Source organism: Anolis carolinensis, chromosome 1 (genome assembly GCF_035594765.1).
Source record: "Anolis carolinensis isolate JA03-04 chromosome 1, rAnoCar3.1.pri, whole genome shotgun sequence".
Taxonomy (NCBI): domain Eukaryota; kingdom Metazoa; phylum Chordata; class Lepidosauria; order Squamata; family Dactyloidae; genus Anolis; species Anolis carolinensis.
Window position 1 is genome coordinate 314418249 of NC_085841.1, and position 16180 is coordinate 314434428.

General features: G+C 39.4%; 1 protein-coding gene across 3 annotated transcripts in view; it reads left to right on the forward strand.

The window, feature by feature from the left end:
- The window catches only part of ccdc9b (coiled-coil domain containing 9B), a 71610-nt gene extending 55430 nt beyond the window's left edge, over positions 1 to 16180 (forward strand). For all 3 annotated transcript variants that reach the window (XM_008116835.3, XM_008116834.3, XM_008116837.3), the window contains one exon: positions 13055 to 16180. The gene's annotated coding sequence lies outside the window, so the exon portion shown is untranslated. The remainder of the gene's footprint in view (positions 1 to 13054) is intronic.

The window sequence follows — 16180 nt, forward strand, 5'->3', positions numbered from 1 at the left end:
TCTATTGCTTAACCATTTTGGTCTAAGACAGGTGTTAAACCATGCTGACACAATATAAAGTTTACCATAGCAAATGACAAAAATATTGAGGGTTGGCTAGTGACTAAGTATAATGCAGAAAAGTTGGAGGAGCCATGTATATTTAGCCTGAAGAAGAGATGGCTAAGCAACAAGATAGCCTTCTTTAAACATCTGATACATCTGAAGGGCTGATATAGAGATGATGGAGCAGATGCCTTTTTTTATTCTAGAGCAGTGGTTCTCAACCTGTGAGTCCCCAGATGTTTTGGCCTTCGATTCCCAGAAATCCTAACAGCTGGTAAACTGGATGGGATTTCTGGGATTTGTAGGCCAAAACACCTGAGGACCCACAGGTTAAGAACCACTGTTCTTGGGAGTAAGACTCAAATCAGGTGAGTTTAAATTATAAGAATTTAGTTTTTGATTAAATATCAGGAAGAGTGTTCTGAGACTGGAATGGGCTGCCTCTGAAAGTGGTAGGCTCTCCTTTATTAGTGATTTTTAAGCAGAGGATACCACAATTTGTAAGGAATGCTGTAATGATGGATTTACTGCATTGACAAGAGATTTGACTATTATACCTTTCTGTATCCCTCAGACTATGATTGTGGAAACAAATAACTTTTAATGGAGGTCATTAAATCCTATGAGGTAGCTACTTCTATAGCTTTATAGTACTACTAAATCGCTGTTCTGCAGATGCAAGCGCCTGTGGTGAAAGGAATTACATCTTGGACAGAAATCCTTTACACATATTTTAAAATCATTACCTCAGCCTGTCCGACTTCATTGTCTGGAATGACTTTAATTTTTCTATTGGATAGGATGCCTTGGTTCTGGTTTCTCACCATCTTTCTTAGCCTTGGCATCCATTAATGGAATGGGTGCACCAGTGACTGGTTTCACATGGAGAGCTATTAACTGTGAGCTATGTCTACACGAAAGATCTCAGAAACATTTGACTTTCACCCTTTGCTATTAGTATTTAATCCACCGGCACATTTTCTGCCAGGGAATGATAAAGTATAGTGAGCTGCCCAGCCTGACGTTGTGAAGTGCTGCTATTTACACAGAATAAAAATTGCCCCAGAGGTGCTTAAGCACTTTCTCAAGAACTCAAGAACATAATCTCTGCCCCAGAGCTTGCAAAGGTTAGTTTTGGATGAGAATTCCCATAGTTTTACAACTACTTCCTGCTCCTTCCTTTCCATTCGTATGGGTACTAGTGGAGTTCAAGTGACTGGAGAAGGTAAAGAGGAGATAGCCTTGCTTTCCATCCATTTGGGCCCATCTTCTCACCACCCACTTCACATGAATATGGTCTGAGGTCCTTGCCAAAAGCATCTCTCTGTATGGAGCTCTTCAGCTCAGCGGTTACACTGACCTGAGGAAATTTCCAAATCTAGACAGGTTGTCTCAGCAGTACTGTGTCTCAGAGAACAATGTGTCTTATTGGTAGCATTGTTAGACTAGGATTGGGCAGAACAGGGTTCAAATTCTCACATAGCCATGATGCTCAGTCCATTATCATAATCATCATCATCATCACCACCACCACCATCACCATCGTCATCATCCCATGTTTTCTCTTTGTAAGAAAGAGCTGCTTTGTGTCTCTTTTCACATGTAAGAAAGAGCCAAAGTTCTGTAGTATAAAAAACATGCATTGCATGCAGAGGGTCCCAAGTTCAACCCCTTCCTTAAGTGTGGTTGGGGGGAAAATTGAATACGCGGAGAACCATCTTCAGTCAAGTAGACAATGGGTTAGATTGGGGTGGGCGACATGTGGTTTTTCAACCCCCTGGAGGACCCTGGAGACCACAAGAACAACTCCGAGAGTTGCATTTTCTCATACCCTTTGCTACTTCATTGCATTTGAGAAGGAGAAGACATAGAGATTTTAACTGAAAAATGTATTATTTTTGTTGTTTGCTAACATGGGGTACACCTACATTTTAGAATTAATGCAGTTTGATTGTCATAACTCAGTGCTGTGGCATCAAACTGCAATAATTCTACAGTGTTGATTGTATACATTGAAACACAGAGGGTACATGTAGGCCATCAATCGCAGTGATAGTACATTGTGACAATATGCTTTATTTTAATGCATATTTCATATTGTTGATAGTTTAATTGTATATTAAAGCTAATCTTTTGTAATTTTAAAATCTATATTTTGAAATCTATATTGTGTTTTTTTCAAAGGTGCTTTGACTCCGTGTTCTGGGACTCAAGTAAAGCGAATGATTGATTGAAGGGGTATAATTAATGTTAATGAGCTGTAAACATAACAAGCAAAGTTGCTTGTCCTTGGGAAGATATTGGTAAAACTGTCACTGCAGCCCTAATCTACCCTTTCAGAAGCTTTTAGTATGATCTTCACTTAGGTTTTGTGCTTGTATCTAACACCAAAGGAATCACAGCTGTTGGCACTGAGGGATTCGGTTGACAGATCCATCTGCTAATGGACTCAAATGTTTGTGGCTTGAATACAGTGCTGAGGGAAAAGCAACACATTGAAAGCTGGAATATAGAACTGTAGGAATAGCTGTAGGAAAATAAAGGCTCTACAATACAGAATGAAATTAAGTGAATCTCCAAATAGCTTTGGAATAAAATTCCACTGCACCAGCCACATTTCTCAGTCTCTGGCTGTGTCCTGCCCACTTTTTGCTATTACCTTGGCCCTCCTTCTCCCCATTGATGTCAATGGCACCAGATTCTCCTGGGATCTTTTAAAGAAGATGATCTGGGAAATATTTTCCTAAAATGTATCCTAAATCAGCTTTTTAGTAGTTTTATTTCCACTGGTTCATGCAGAAAGTTTGTCAGTATCATTATTTTGGGTATTCAGATCTTGTTCCCCCCCCCCCCCCCCCAGTAGTCTTCTTCCAACTAAATCAAACATTTCTCCTTCTTGCACACCTCTTTTTAAATCTTTGTAACACTGCTATCATATTCCTTTCACCAAGGCATGGATTTCCTTAATGTTTTTGCTTTCAGGGAATTCTGTTCACATTGATCTGTTTGTCGAGGAATGTCCACCAATATGGCATCAAGACACAGTGCTTGGAAAAGTTACATTGGGGGCCTTCAGCTTGCAGAATTTTCCAGCCAGCATAAACACTGGGGAATTTGGAAGTTGTGAGGTTTTTAAAAGCTTTTCTAAGCTCCAAACCATTTTCCATTTCCATATTCCAAAGCATATTCCATTTTTATATCCTCAGTTTGTGTGGATCTTTGGCCAGACCGTTTCAGTTTCCTCATTGCCATGCAAAATCAAAGGTGAAACCTAAAACAGGTATAGACAGGTTTTGGGATTATTAGATGTTATTTATTGTTCAGTGTGTAGGAGAGACTTCCAAGAGCCTAGTCATCGATGACACTTCTTAGGTCATATAACATAAGGGAAAAGGCATTATTGACTGAGTCAATTGACTTTGTAGTGTGGTCGTCCTCTTTTCCTACTGCCTTCCATTTTAAGCATCATTGTCTGTTTTTGATGCTGCTTTTCCCAAGACTTCACATGGCCAATATCATTAGAGGTGATTAGCAGTCTAAACATTCATTACGCGAAAGTATAGGATTATTTTTAATATGAAACTATACATTTTGGTAAGATGTGTGACCCACAGGAGAACTTGGAAAAGAGGGCAAAAGAAAGCCAAAGCACTACCTGGCTTTGGCTGTCTCCATTTTCCAGCAGGGTTCTCTTCTATTCTGAATATGGGTTGAGCTTAGGCATCAGAGCATTTGTTCAGCTATTGAACTATAGACACCCAAATCTGTGGTGGGGGAGAAATAAGGATTTGAACAAAAATTTTAAGCATTATTGTCTCTCTGTTTCTGATTCTGCTTTTCCCAAGACTTCACATGGCTGATATCACTAGAGATGGTTAGCAGTTTAAACATTCCTTATGTGAAAGTTTAAGATCAATAAGACCAAGTGTGGTGTAACTGTCTGAGCATAGGGCTATAACTCTGGAGCCCAGGGTTCGCTTACCCTCAGCCATGGAAACCCACAGGTTCATCCTGGAGGAGTCACACATTCTCAGCTTCAGAGAAACCCTTGATAAGGGGTCACCATAAATCAGACAACACTTGAAGGCACACATCAACAGTCAAAAGAGCAATAGTGATGTTTAAGCTTCATTTTAGTGATTTTTTTGCCATTACTGTTCATGTCACTGAGAAAATTTGATCTACATCCAGGAAACCCAAGACTTCCCTGATCAATGCTAATCTTGTTTTCCTGAGTTGTACCTGTTCCATGTTACTGCATTCATAGCACTCATCTATTTGAGGAACAGGTAACCTGTCAGCCCAACCTCCTAAAGTTTTGGTAAACAAAGGGGTGAGTGACCTTGGGAATACTTCAAGAGCAGCAACTCATTTTAAATGGGTTTCAGATGAGTTCTGTTTTCTCCCAGCTTGGTTTAGTATCAAAACAGACTTGTTTTTCAAAACCAGAAATGGACTCGCCATCACTCCTGGATGCAGGGAGGGGAAATGTTTTGCCATTTTAGCAGGAAATTGGTTCCTGGACCCAGCAAGGGTTTCCCATCCCTGCCCTGCTTTAAAATGACTAGAAATAAATATTTACCCAAAACACAAGCCTAGAATCCCCTGCAGATTTTTAGTAGATCACCAGAGAAATTAGCAAAAGAAACAAACCACAGTTAGCATTTCATCGTGTTCTCTTGAGACTATTAATTTCAACATCTCCCAGGAAAATACAGCTGGGATGAATTTACAAAGCACAGTGGGGTGCTGACGTCAACTATTCTCCTGCCATGAAAAAGAACAGTTTCTACACTCCTTGTTAGAGAAGGACGTCAGAAAAGAGGCCAATTTTATAAGGCAAGGCAATGTCAGAGGGTTTAGCATGATTGAATCATGCACCAAATGCCGCTCATTAACCATTGCATAGGAAATTGTTTTTAATCTCCACTAGCAAATTATCTCTCTCCCTTAGACTCAAAAGGCTTCAGACAAGAGCGGCAGCTGCTTTAACAATTGTCCACTCGCTGATGTTACTTGGTTACAGGTGTCCTAAATTTTCATCCACGAAACGCTGGGGGTTCTGCTATCTATTTAGCTATCTGGGAAGAGGCACTCACACAGAAACCTTGTGGCAATGTTCTAAAACACGACACAAATGTGGGATGTTATTTTAACAAAATTTAGTCTTTAAAAAATGGGAACTATTTTGTTATGTTTAATATGAAACTATACATTTTTGGTAAGGTGTGTGACCCACAAGATCTTGGAAAAGAGGGCAAAATAAAGCCAAAGCACTGATCTTAAGTATCAGAGCATTTGTTCTACTATTGAACTACAGACACCCAAATCTGTGGCGGGGGAGAAATAAGGATTTGAAAAAAAAATGTAAATGTGACCCTGTAATATAAATAAAAATGCATATTCCCAACTGTCTACTTTGACAAGGATCATCCGGATTAATCCTTTGTCGCCCCACTTTTTTCAGCTGCTTTTGAAATGTCCTAGTTTATCTCCTCCTCCGGTCAATATTTCAATTGCTGAAAATTGAGTTCAAAGTGCAAAAGTAATTTGTACTCATTGAATCTGGTTGGGGGCAGGGAACTGCTGAATTTTGCTCTTTTTGTAGTCTACTGCAAAAGCAATCTATTTCTTATTAATACCATTTGCCTTCTTGACCACATTCCAATGTTGTTTGGCCACATGTATTCTGTTTTTCATCTGTGAAATGTTGGAGGGTATGAAAATGGTTTCCTAAAATAGCTCTGCACACAACTTTGTTTACTCAAAGCATGTTGCTGGTTTTCCATCATGAACACTTGGAAGTGAGATCCACTGCACTGAGTCAGGACAACACTATTAACATTTGGTTCTCCTCTCCTCTTTTCTGCACCTCACTCTTTGTGTCATAGGAAGCCTTTTAAACCTTTGGGCCTGTTTGCAAAAGAGCATTTTGCAGTTTTTTGGCAGACTTCTTTCTTTTTTTCCCTCAGTAGGCCAGGCTTAAATCATAGGATTGTCTTCCATACTATATTGTGGCTTTGTATTATTTATTTTACTTTATATCCCATCTTTATTTATTTATAGTATTTATATTCCACCCTTCTCACCCTAAAGAGGACTCAGGGCGGATCACAGAACATACGTATGCCTCAAACATTAAATGCTGTTTATACACTGGCAAGACAGACAATTGTACATAGATAGAGGTATATGTATAGGCTTTTCCCATCTTCGGCATCTTGGAGGCTTGTGCTTGGTTCTGGCCTTTCGGGGGGGGGGGGGAGTGCTGTCACTTCATCTGTCTGCCGAAGAGCTTTGTTCGTAAACTTCCTCCTTAATCGAATCACCAGCATTTTCTGGCATTTCTTTATGGGTGCCTTAAAATACCTTCCCTCTTTTAAACAGTACCTATTTTTACACTCACATTTTGCTTTTGAACTGCTAGGTAGGCAGAAGCTGGGCTAAAAGCCAGGAGCTCATCCTGATCCGGGCTTCGAACTGTCAACCTTTTGATTGACAAGATTTATTGTAGCTGGTGGTTTAACCTGCTGTGCTAAAACCCAGCATCTTCCTTCTCTTATGGGAGTCATTTCTAATCATACCGCTTCAATCACTCTCTCCATTGCTGAAGTCATCTTTAATAATGCACCTTTTGAATGAAATGAGCCATATGATGCATTATTTTTTCTGTTTTATGAAAGTGTTTTTTCCTGTAAACATTGAGCTGCTTTTCACTCTCATGGTTTTCATCAGTAAGTGACAAAGAAAGGAACATTTTATTTTAGTGCTGTTAGCGTTGGAAACATTTCACAGCAGGGTTTTCTAGGTAAACAGACTGGAAGCTTTCAGGACATCATCACACAAGGGTTCTACTGTTGCAAACGTGTGTTTGTTGTGTGCTGGAGAAGTGCTCAATAGCCATTGCCCCCATCGCACTCCTGTTTTCCAAAAGTGAAGTTAATAAAATAATGCACATTTGCCTTTGTCTTACGCATTCCAAATGATGCATTGTCCCTCTTTTCCCCTTTTAATTTTTTCCCCAATATTGCACAATTGTGAGACTTTGCCATTTTGTGAGACTCCGCTCTTTCAGGTTGCCATTGCTTTGTGCTTGGAATTCCTCCTGGAATTGTATTCGCCACCTGAGTTTATAGTGATCTCCATTATGCCGGTGCTGTGGTTGTTTTCTTCTTAATGTGAGAGAGGACTGCTTAGATGCACTAGAATTCTCTCTACATTTAATCTTGTTTTGGAAAAGATATTGCACAACTGTGGACTTTGTGGCAGTGGAGACTGATGTGCTTGCTTGGTGTTGAATCACACCTGCACCATTTGCATCCCAAGAGAAATATAACCAAAACAATGTAAGAAAATAATGTAAGAAAAGAAATAAAGCAAGAGACTATAATGAATCGATGAACATGGATAGGTGCAATCAAATAAATTGGCATTTCTAGGAGCAAGAATTTTAAAAAACCCTTTTAGTGTTTTGGAAATATGATAAATTTATTTTCTAAGATATAGAAGTTTTATATACATGCACCTTTTGAGGTATTTTACCTTTTCTTCATCTCTCTCTCTCTCTCTCTCTCTCTCTCTCTCTCACACACACACACACACACACACACGCACACACAACAATCTGTCTATCTTTGTAATTACTGGGCACTAAAAATCTATCAGCAAGATGCAAACTCATGCATTTTAAACATGGGTTTCCAAAATGCTAATTCAGCACTTCTGAAAAGCCACTGCCACCTCCAGAAAAGAAATTATTATTCTCTGTCTTTCTCTGGTTTCAGGCAAGGGTTTAATCAAACCACTGCCACTTACACTGAATTTTCAAAGTATATAATCAGATATCATTTTCTTCTGTTCTTAACCCTGCTTTCTTGCCTTTCCCCCCCAACACAATTTTTTCTATTTTTATTTATTTATTCCTTTGTTTTGGTTGCTGTGAAAAATCTCTTAAGGAGAAAAAGCTGTAATAGCTTTACAACACCTTCTGATTGTTAGATACAAGACCCAGAGAGAAGGATACTTTCTCCAATTTCACTTCATGGCAAAAAGGCCCTGGGAAAAAGGGATGATTTAGGCTGGCTCTACACCATCTATATATATAAAAGAGTGATGGCATCAGGGCAGTGGACAAAACAACAAAAGTACAGGCCCCGCAACCTCGAAATTTGACCACACAACCCATCATCCATGCCTCCAGGTTGATACAACAAAAAGAAAAGAAAAATAAAGTCCTAATTAGAGGGAGAGCAATAATTTTTTTATCCAATTGCTGCCAGTTTAGAGGGCTAATCTCTGCCCACTTGGTTGCCTAGCAACCAGCCAAGGGACAGCCAGGCTTCAGTTAGGGGACAGGCACAGTTAGGCCTCACTTAGGCTTCTTCCACAGATTATCTGATTTTAACTGGATTATATGGCAGTGTAGACTCAAGGCCCTTCCACACAGCTCTATAACCCATTTATAATCTTACATTATCTGCTTTGCACTGGATTATCTTGACTCTGCACTACCATATAATCCACTTCAGTGTGCATTTTATACAGCTGTGAAGAAGGGGCCTCATATAATCCAGTTCTAAGCAGATAATTTAAGATTATCAATATACAGTAGAGTCTCACTTATCCAACATAAACAGGCCGGCAGGATAAGTGAATATGTTGGATAATAAGAAGGGATTCAGGAAAAGCCGATTAAACATCAAATTAGGTAATCGTTTTACAAATTAAGCACCAAAACATCATGTTATACAACAAATTTGACAGAAAAAGTAGTTCCATGCGCAGTAATGCTATGTAGTAATTACAGTAGAGTCTCACTTATCCAACACTCGCTTATCCAATGTTCTGGATTATCCAATGCATTTTTGTAGTCAATGTTTTCAATATATTGTGATATTTTGGTGCTAAATTCATAAATACAGTAATTACTACATAGCATTACTATGTATTGAACTACTTTTTCTGCCAAATTTGTTGTCTAAGATGATATTTTGGTGCTTCATTTGTAAAATCATAACCTAATTTGATGTTTAATAGGCTTATCCTTAATGCCTCCTTATTATCCAACATATTCGCTTATCCAATATTCTGCCAGCCTGTTTATGTTGGATAAGTGAGACTCTACTGTACTGTATTTACAAATTTACCACTAAAATATCACAATGAATTTAAAACACTGACTACAAAAACATTGATTATGAAAAGGCAGGCTGTGTTGGATAATCCAGAACATTATATACGTGAATTTTGGATAAGTGAGATTCTACTTTAATATGAAATAATTACTGGGATAGAATAATGCAGAACAATATAATCTCTAAAACCAGGACAGTAAATAAACAGGGGAATTCCACACAGGAAACAATCAGGGCCAGCTAACACCTCCCAACAAAGTATTCCCATCATCAAAGTCTGGCAAATCCTCTGTTTTCTCAGGGCCACAGACAGTAGAAGCACATAAAATATCGCAAACAACACCACTCTGAAAACAAGGGAATTCCAGACAGGAAAGAATCAGGGCCAGCTAACACCTCCCAACAAAAAATTCACTCAGGGAGGAAGCAGCCAGGCTTTAAAGCTGCAAGGCCATTACATCCTAATCATTTTTCCTAATTGCAGCATTCATACTTGCCTCCAACAGACAAAAAAAAAACCAATCAGAAATATTGTATATTCACAACCTTTAGGAAATAATATCCCCTGATGGCGCAGCGTGTTAAAGCGCTGAGCTGCTGAAGTTCTGGACCGAAAGGCTGCAGGTTTGAATTGGGGGAGCGGAGAGCCCCCACTGTTAGCCCCAGCTTCTGCCAACCCAGAAGTTCAAAAACATGCAAATGTGAGTGCATCAATAGGTACTGCTCTGGCGGGAAGGTAACGCCGCTCTATGCAGTCATCCCACATGACCTTGGAGGAGTCTATGGACAACGCTGGCTCTTCGGCTTAGAAATGGAGATGAGCACCAACCCCCAGAGTCAGACACGACTAGACTTAATGTCAGGGGAAAACGTTTACCCTTTACCTTAACTACCACCAGTTCCTCAATACTTTATTTCCCATACCACCATATTTTGCCACAGCAACGCGTGGCCGGGCACAGCTAGTACAATTATAATGCAGTTTGACACCATTTACACTACTATGGCTCAATGCTATAGATTGAATCCTGGAATTTGTAGTTTGGTGAGGCACTTGCACTCTTTGGCAGAGAAGTCTAAAGACCTTGTAAAATGACATCTCAGTGATTCCATAGAATTGAGCCATGGCAGTTCTAGTGGTACTGAATTGCATTAATTCTATAGTGTAGATGGGTCTTTTCCTTTTTGAAGCACATGATATATGGCATTGCTTAGTGTTGTTCAGTTAGCTGCCTCGAGATCCAATTCATAAAATAGCGGGGTAGACATATGTTAAATAATTAAAATAAGTAATTAGCAGTATGCTCATTCTGGTTACACAAGAGTGAGAAGCAATGCTACAAAAACAGGCTCCTTATCTATATTCAATATGGGTTCTGTGCTTGAGTAAAGCCAGCTTTGAGGACATTCTACACTTTATCTGAGTCTTTTTCCCTAAGACAAAACTAATACCTTTTCCAGTTCTTTTTTTGAGAGAGACAGATTGAGAGGCACATGTAGCTAGAAAGAAAGGCAGATGGCATGATGACACAGATGCCCACTTTGTAGTTTCTGTGTTGCCCTATATACAGGTGACTGCTTCCCTCATTATTTCATCCACTGAGCATCACACACATAGGTAGCAAGTAAATGGAAGATGCTAAGAGGGGGCAAGCAGTCCAATTTGGGAGCCTACAAGGATAAAGGAGCTTTAACCCTTTGCTTCTCATTGGGAGCACTATCTAGATCAGGTACTCTGTGCCCGTTATTGACATTGGAACAAAAGTTCCTATTGACACCAAGAGGGGCTCTTTCACAATGCAACCCAAACCTAAATAGGGTTGTTGTGTGTTTGGCTGTATGGCTATGTTCCAGAAGCATTCTCTCCTGACGTTTCACCTACATCTATGGCAGACATCCTCAGAAGTTGTGAGGTCGTCAGGAGAGAATGCTTCTGGAACATGGCCATACAGCCCAGAAAACACACAATAACCCTGTGATTCCAGCCATGAAAGACTTCGACAATACACCAAACCTAAATCATGGGAGGGCAGGTAAAGTCCTTAATCTGCCCCCTTCCCTGTATCATAATCTACAGTAATTTCCTACTCATGTTATTGACTTTTAAAAATGTCATTTATGTAGTGGTTAAGCTTAACTGTTTGGCCCTCAGAAGCATTCCATCACCTGCACACCTGAAATTAAAGTAAAACGCAAAGAAAATAATGTAGCAAGGCATAGAAAGGAGTTTTAGTCTTTTTTTATTTACATGCCACTTCAATCTGAGTAGAATTTAAGTTTCCGCCAAAGCGGGGATGCTTGCTGCCAAAGATAAAACAGATCATTCAGGAAAGGCTGATTAGGCAACAAGGTTACTGCAAAGACATTTGGTGGTGAGTTGGCACTGAACATTGTATTTTGCTAAAATCCTGGGAAATGGCAGCAGCGGAGGAATGAGACCTCCGCTGGATTTGTGGCCCTCATCCATGAGTGAAAAAAGTGTGGTGGCCTTAAGCCCAAATTATTTTCATGCTATCCACCAAATACCTTAAAAATATCACAGAATGTGCAACTTGATGTGCAGTTGAATTCACAACTGAAGAGTCTCATGTGGATACGCATCAGCTGAGATTGTGCGTCAGCATACATAATGGCATTACATGAGCAACCTGACCTCCATGAAGTGAATGTGGGCACTGTGCAAAAAACAAGAGGAACTTAACAACTTTTTGCTTACTAGTAAAGCAAAAACTCACTAGTAAAGATAAAGCATCAGGAAAATTGGGTTGCTGTGAGTTTTCCAGGTTTTAAGGCCATGTTCCAGAAGCATTCTCTCCTGACGTTTCTCCCACATTTAAGGCAGGCATCAGGAAAATTATTGTTTCAACAGCCCTTTCACACTATACAATTGTGGATTTTATATCCAAAACATACCAAATGACCAAAATAAAATGTGTTATAGGCGGCAGCACATGGTTGACTTGGAGTAGAAAATTATGCTCAGATAAAAACTATGAAAATCACTTCAGTACAGGGTTTGGAAAATGGCATCTTATAGCAAGAGAATATATATCCTCAGCATGTTTTTTTTCCAATTTCTATAAAATTTGTTTAGGTGGAGTTGGAAACAAAACTCCACAAATTCCATTTTAGCTCCCATGGTTCCATCCTATGTAATCCTGGGAGTTGCAGTTTAGGATGGGATGTTTAGAGCCATAGGGCTCTATTAAAAACAATACCCAGGCTTTCATAGCGTGTTGTCATGTGCAGTGCAAGTGGCATCATGGTGGGGAAAAATAAGGTGTCACACCAGCTTGGAAGCATTGCTTTTTTGAACATCTCTCAGAATCTTCCAGCCTGCAGGGTTACAGAAAAGAACTGTATTACAAGATAGTCAACCACTTTTGGCAGGCAGGGTAATGAGTACCGTTTCCCCAGCATGAACATAAAGCCCATGGAGACTACAAAAAGGGAGTTGGGGAGTAAAGTGTCCAAGGTCACTTAGTGAATCAGTGTCGAGATGCACTCCCAGACTCAATGTCACCATTCTGTGTGTGTCACTAGACTGCAGGAGCTCCCAGAGGTATTCAGTTGCTATAGATAGGATCACAGCAAGAACGTAAACCAAGCTTTTGATGACTGACTTATTTCTGTCAGCTACTGCTGAGGAAAATGATTGTTGGAGGAGGTGGGAGAGGCTTCCATTTCTGTCTGGACATTTGCAGTGTCTTCATTGCATCTAAGCATCTAGATGAAAAGCATCTGGGCTGAATTACTTTGGACGGTGTCCTGGCTGGGTAAAGAGATCACCGTTAGAACCCAGCTGCCACCTTAATTTACTGCTCAGCGGTCCTTGCAGGTGAACAGTTCTGATGTTGTTTTTGTTTGTTTTCCAGGACAACATGCTAACCAAGCAGAGCTGCTTACAAAAGAAGATGAGCACAATTTCCCCTCTGCCACTGTCTCTGCAGCCAGCTCAGCCTCTACCTTCCAGCTCTCATTTAACACACCACCCACTGCAGGCATTTGCCTGTTTCGGAGCCAGTTTTGTCTTGAAATTGCCTATTCAAGTTTTGGCATCACTCCCCCCAAACACATCTGTGTGCCAAAGGACAGGAAAAATGACAGGCAAAGAGCTTCCCTGAGGAAAAAAGGAAGGAAAGCACATACTCTTTTATTTCCCATACCTAACTTTGATTTCTTCCTCACCACTCCCTTTATCATCATGGGCATGTGATAAGCCATGGTTATCAACTGTATGCACTTTATTTTATTTAAACACTAGTTTTATTTAAAATGTAGATTTCTTTTGAAGACATCCCCCCTTTTTCTCTCTCTCTTGGATGATAGTCAATGCTTTCAAGCTCTGGAAAATTGTTGCTCCAGAAACAAAATTTTGCATTGCCAAATTGTGTTTCGGTTAGAAATTATTGTGATTATACTAAAGGTGGTTGAGGACATAGTAATTCAGGGGAATTACACCGTGACTTAGTATGAGTGTGTCAGAGTGATATTGAGGGACCAGTGGTAGAGCAAATTTAGGCTACGATTTTCTCAGATCACACTTTTGACTGCAACAGTTTTGAATTGGTGACTATTGTTACCTTCATAGTTCATTACAAGAAACAGTACTAAATATGTATAGAGCTGCTTATTTTCCCAGGTGTTTCATTAGAGCATGTAGGTGGCCATGTGAATCCAAATGGAATAGACCGATCATCATCCACAATAGTTAAAACATCCAAGCTCCTCTCCTTTGGATTATTAAAGAAAACAACAGCTGGGGAAGTTGGACATGCTAAAATTCTTTTTTGTAAATGATGATGCTGTGAGTGACTGTGATACCAGAGTGGCGACGTGTGTAAAAGCCAAACTGTGATTTTGGCATTTCTGGTGAAAGTACTCAAAAGTGTTTTTTGTGGACTGCAAATGTAAGTACTAGATGGACCAGACAGGGTTTTTGCTAACAGCATGATTGTGATGGTGCAACTGGGTATCTTTTCAAACTGCTTTCCTGCAGTGTTCTCTGTAGCTATAGATATCACTTCCATAAAGTTGAGAAAAGCTTTTGACCAGGTGTTATTCTCTAACTTCGAAGATATTGAAAGGACCACTAACACTTCACCATGAGCAGATGCTAAGAGACAATCCAACTGTGTGTGAGAAATTAATAGTATGTTCATATCTGCAGCAAACAAAACTCTTTATTATGGATTAGCTCCCTAGTAATATAATGGACACAACTCAACCAAAGCTGAAGATTGTGTTCAACAGCAGTACTTTCCCACTGAAAATAATAAGCTCTCTCCTAAGACTTGAGATTTCAGGGCTAAACCTGAGACTTGGGGGGGGGGGGGGGGGGGATTTGTGCTGTCACAAAAGGTGAGCCCTGGTAATATCAGAAGGTTGATATTGCAAGGGTGGTTCCTGGGGGGTGTCATCAAGTCTGATGCATAAAGTTGTTTATGTTTATTCTAATTGAAAACATACACATCTGTAACAAATGAGGGGGGGGGGGACATATACCCAGTTATCTCATCCTGATATTCTTTCCATTTGCTTGCAGGCTGCACAAGGGAATCTAGGCCCTGAGATCTGGGAACCTGGATGAATCATGATCCTGATTCATCCAGGCTGAAGAAAAACAAAATGAATATAAAGAGATCTCTCCAGTCTAGCTGATTGGGGGACAGCAACAAGAAAAACTTGGTTGAGTGCAAAGTGTTCTACATCTTTCTCCAGATGACATATATTTATTTAGAACTACTGTACTAAACGGACATGCCCTGCTTTAAAAAGTGCTAATGGCATGTACTGTCATTAGCACTTGAAAAAGCTCCTTTTTGATCTAAAATTCCAGAATCTTTTAGCCAGCATGGAGCGTTCTGGGAGTTACCATTCAAAAAAGGAATCTTCCCATGCACTACTCCTTGCTCTGTGCAGACAAGATTTGTTGTCCTCATAGACAGTAGCAGCATGTTAGCAAGAAAACAGGATCATGTAATTTGCATATGTTCTGCTTGAAATAATAATTTTTGTGAGAGTCAACATTGAATCCCTTTGAAAATAAACTAATCAGGTTTGGTGATCAAAGACTTTCAAATCTTGATCTGAGAAATCTCAGCTTCTATATCATGTAACATTCAACACCAACTGATCAGTAAATATGTACAGATTCCCCAGATTACAGGTGTGTCATAAAAAACAACAACAATGGGACTTTGGGAACTGGCAAGAGGTTTCAATGGAGCTAAGGATCCAAAGGATGAAGTTTACCTACCCCCAATAATGTAGTTCCCAATGGTTCAGTGGATCTAAGCTTTGTTGAGCTTACAAATAGGATCCAGGCCTTAGAATGAAAGCCCTACTAACAGTGTTGTGTGGAACACTTGACTGTTCTTTCATTTGGAGAAAGGTTCTCCCAGTTAGTCACATTGTTCCACATTTGCTTAAGCATAGTTAGGTGAAAGGATTGTTGATCAGCCTATTGTCCCTGAAGACCAAATTATTCTAGAATCTAGAAATAGACCATAAGAGTAAGAGATAGCTGTGAAAGACAAAACAAATAACTATAAGTTGGCATCTATTGTTACTAGAGATTTCTTCCTTCCTTTGTGTATCTGAACTACAAAATTATATCAGTTATATACAGGTTGAGCTGACATAGCTTCCTCAAAATGATCCTAGAGATTGTTGTCTGCTAAAAATGCTGGAAATTCTGTATTAGGGACACTAGAGGAAATAATTATTAAAACATTTTACATCTGTAAGGTTAAGCATCTATGTTTGATGTCATTTTTGAGAAAAAAATATACTAGTTGTCCCCCCCCCCCAAAATAATAATAATAATAATAATAATAATAATAATAATAATAATAATAATAATAATATGTATATGCGATGATCATTTTCTGAAAATGTGGACAAGATGCCTGAGGAAGATGCTTGAGATGTGAATGAGATATTGAGAAATGTAGGGGTTATTTTTATTAAATAAATTTTGTTTGAGTAAAAGATAACAA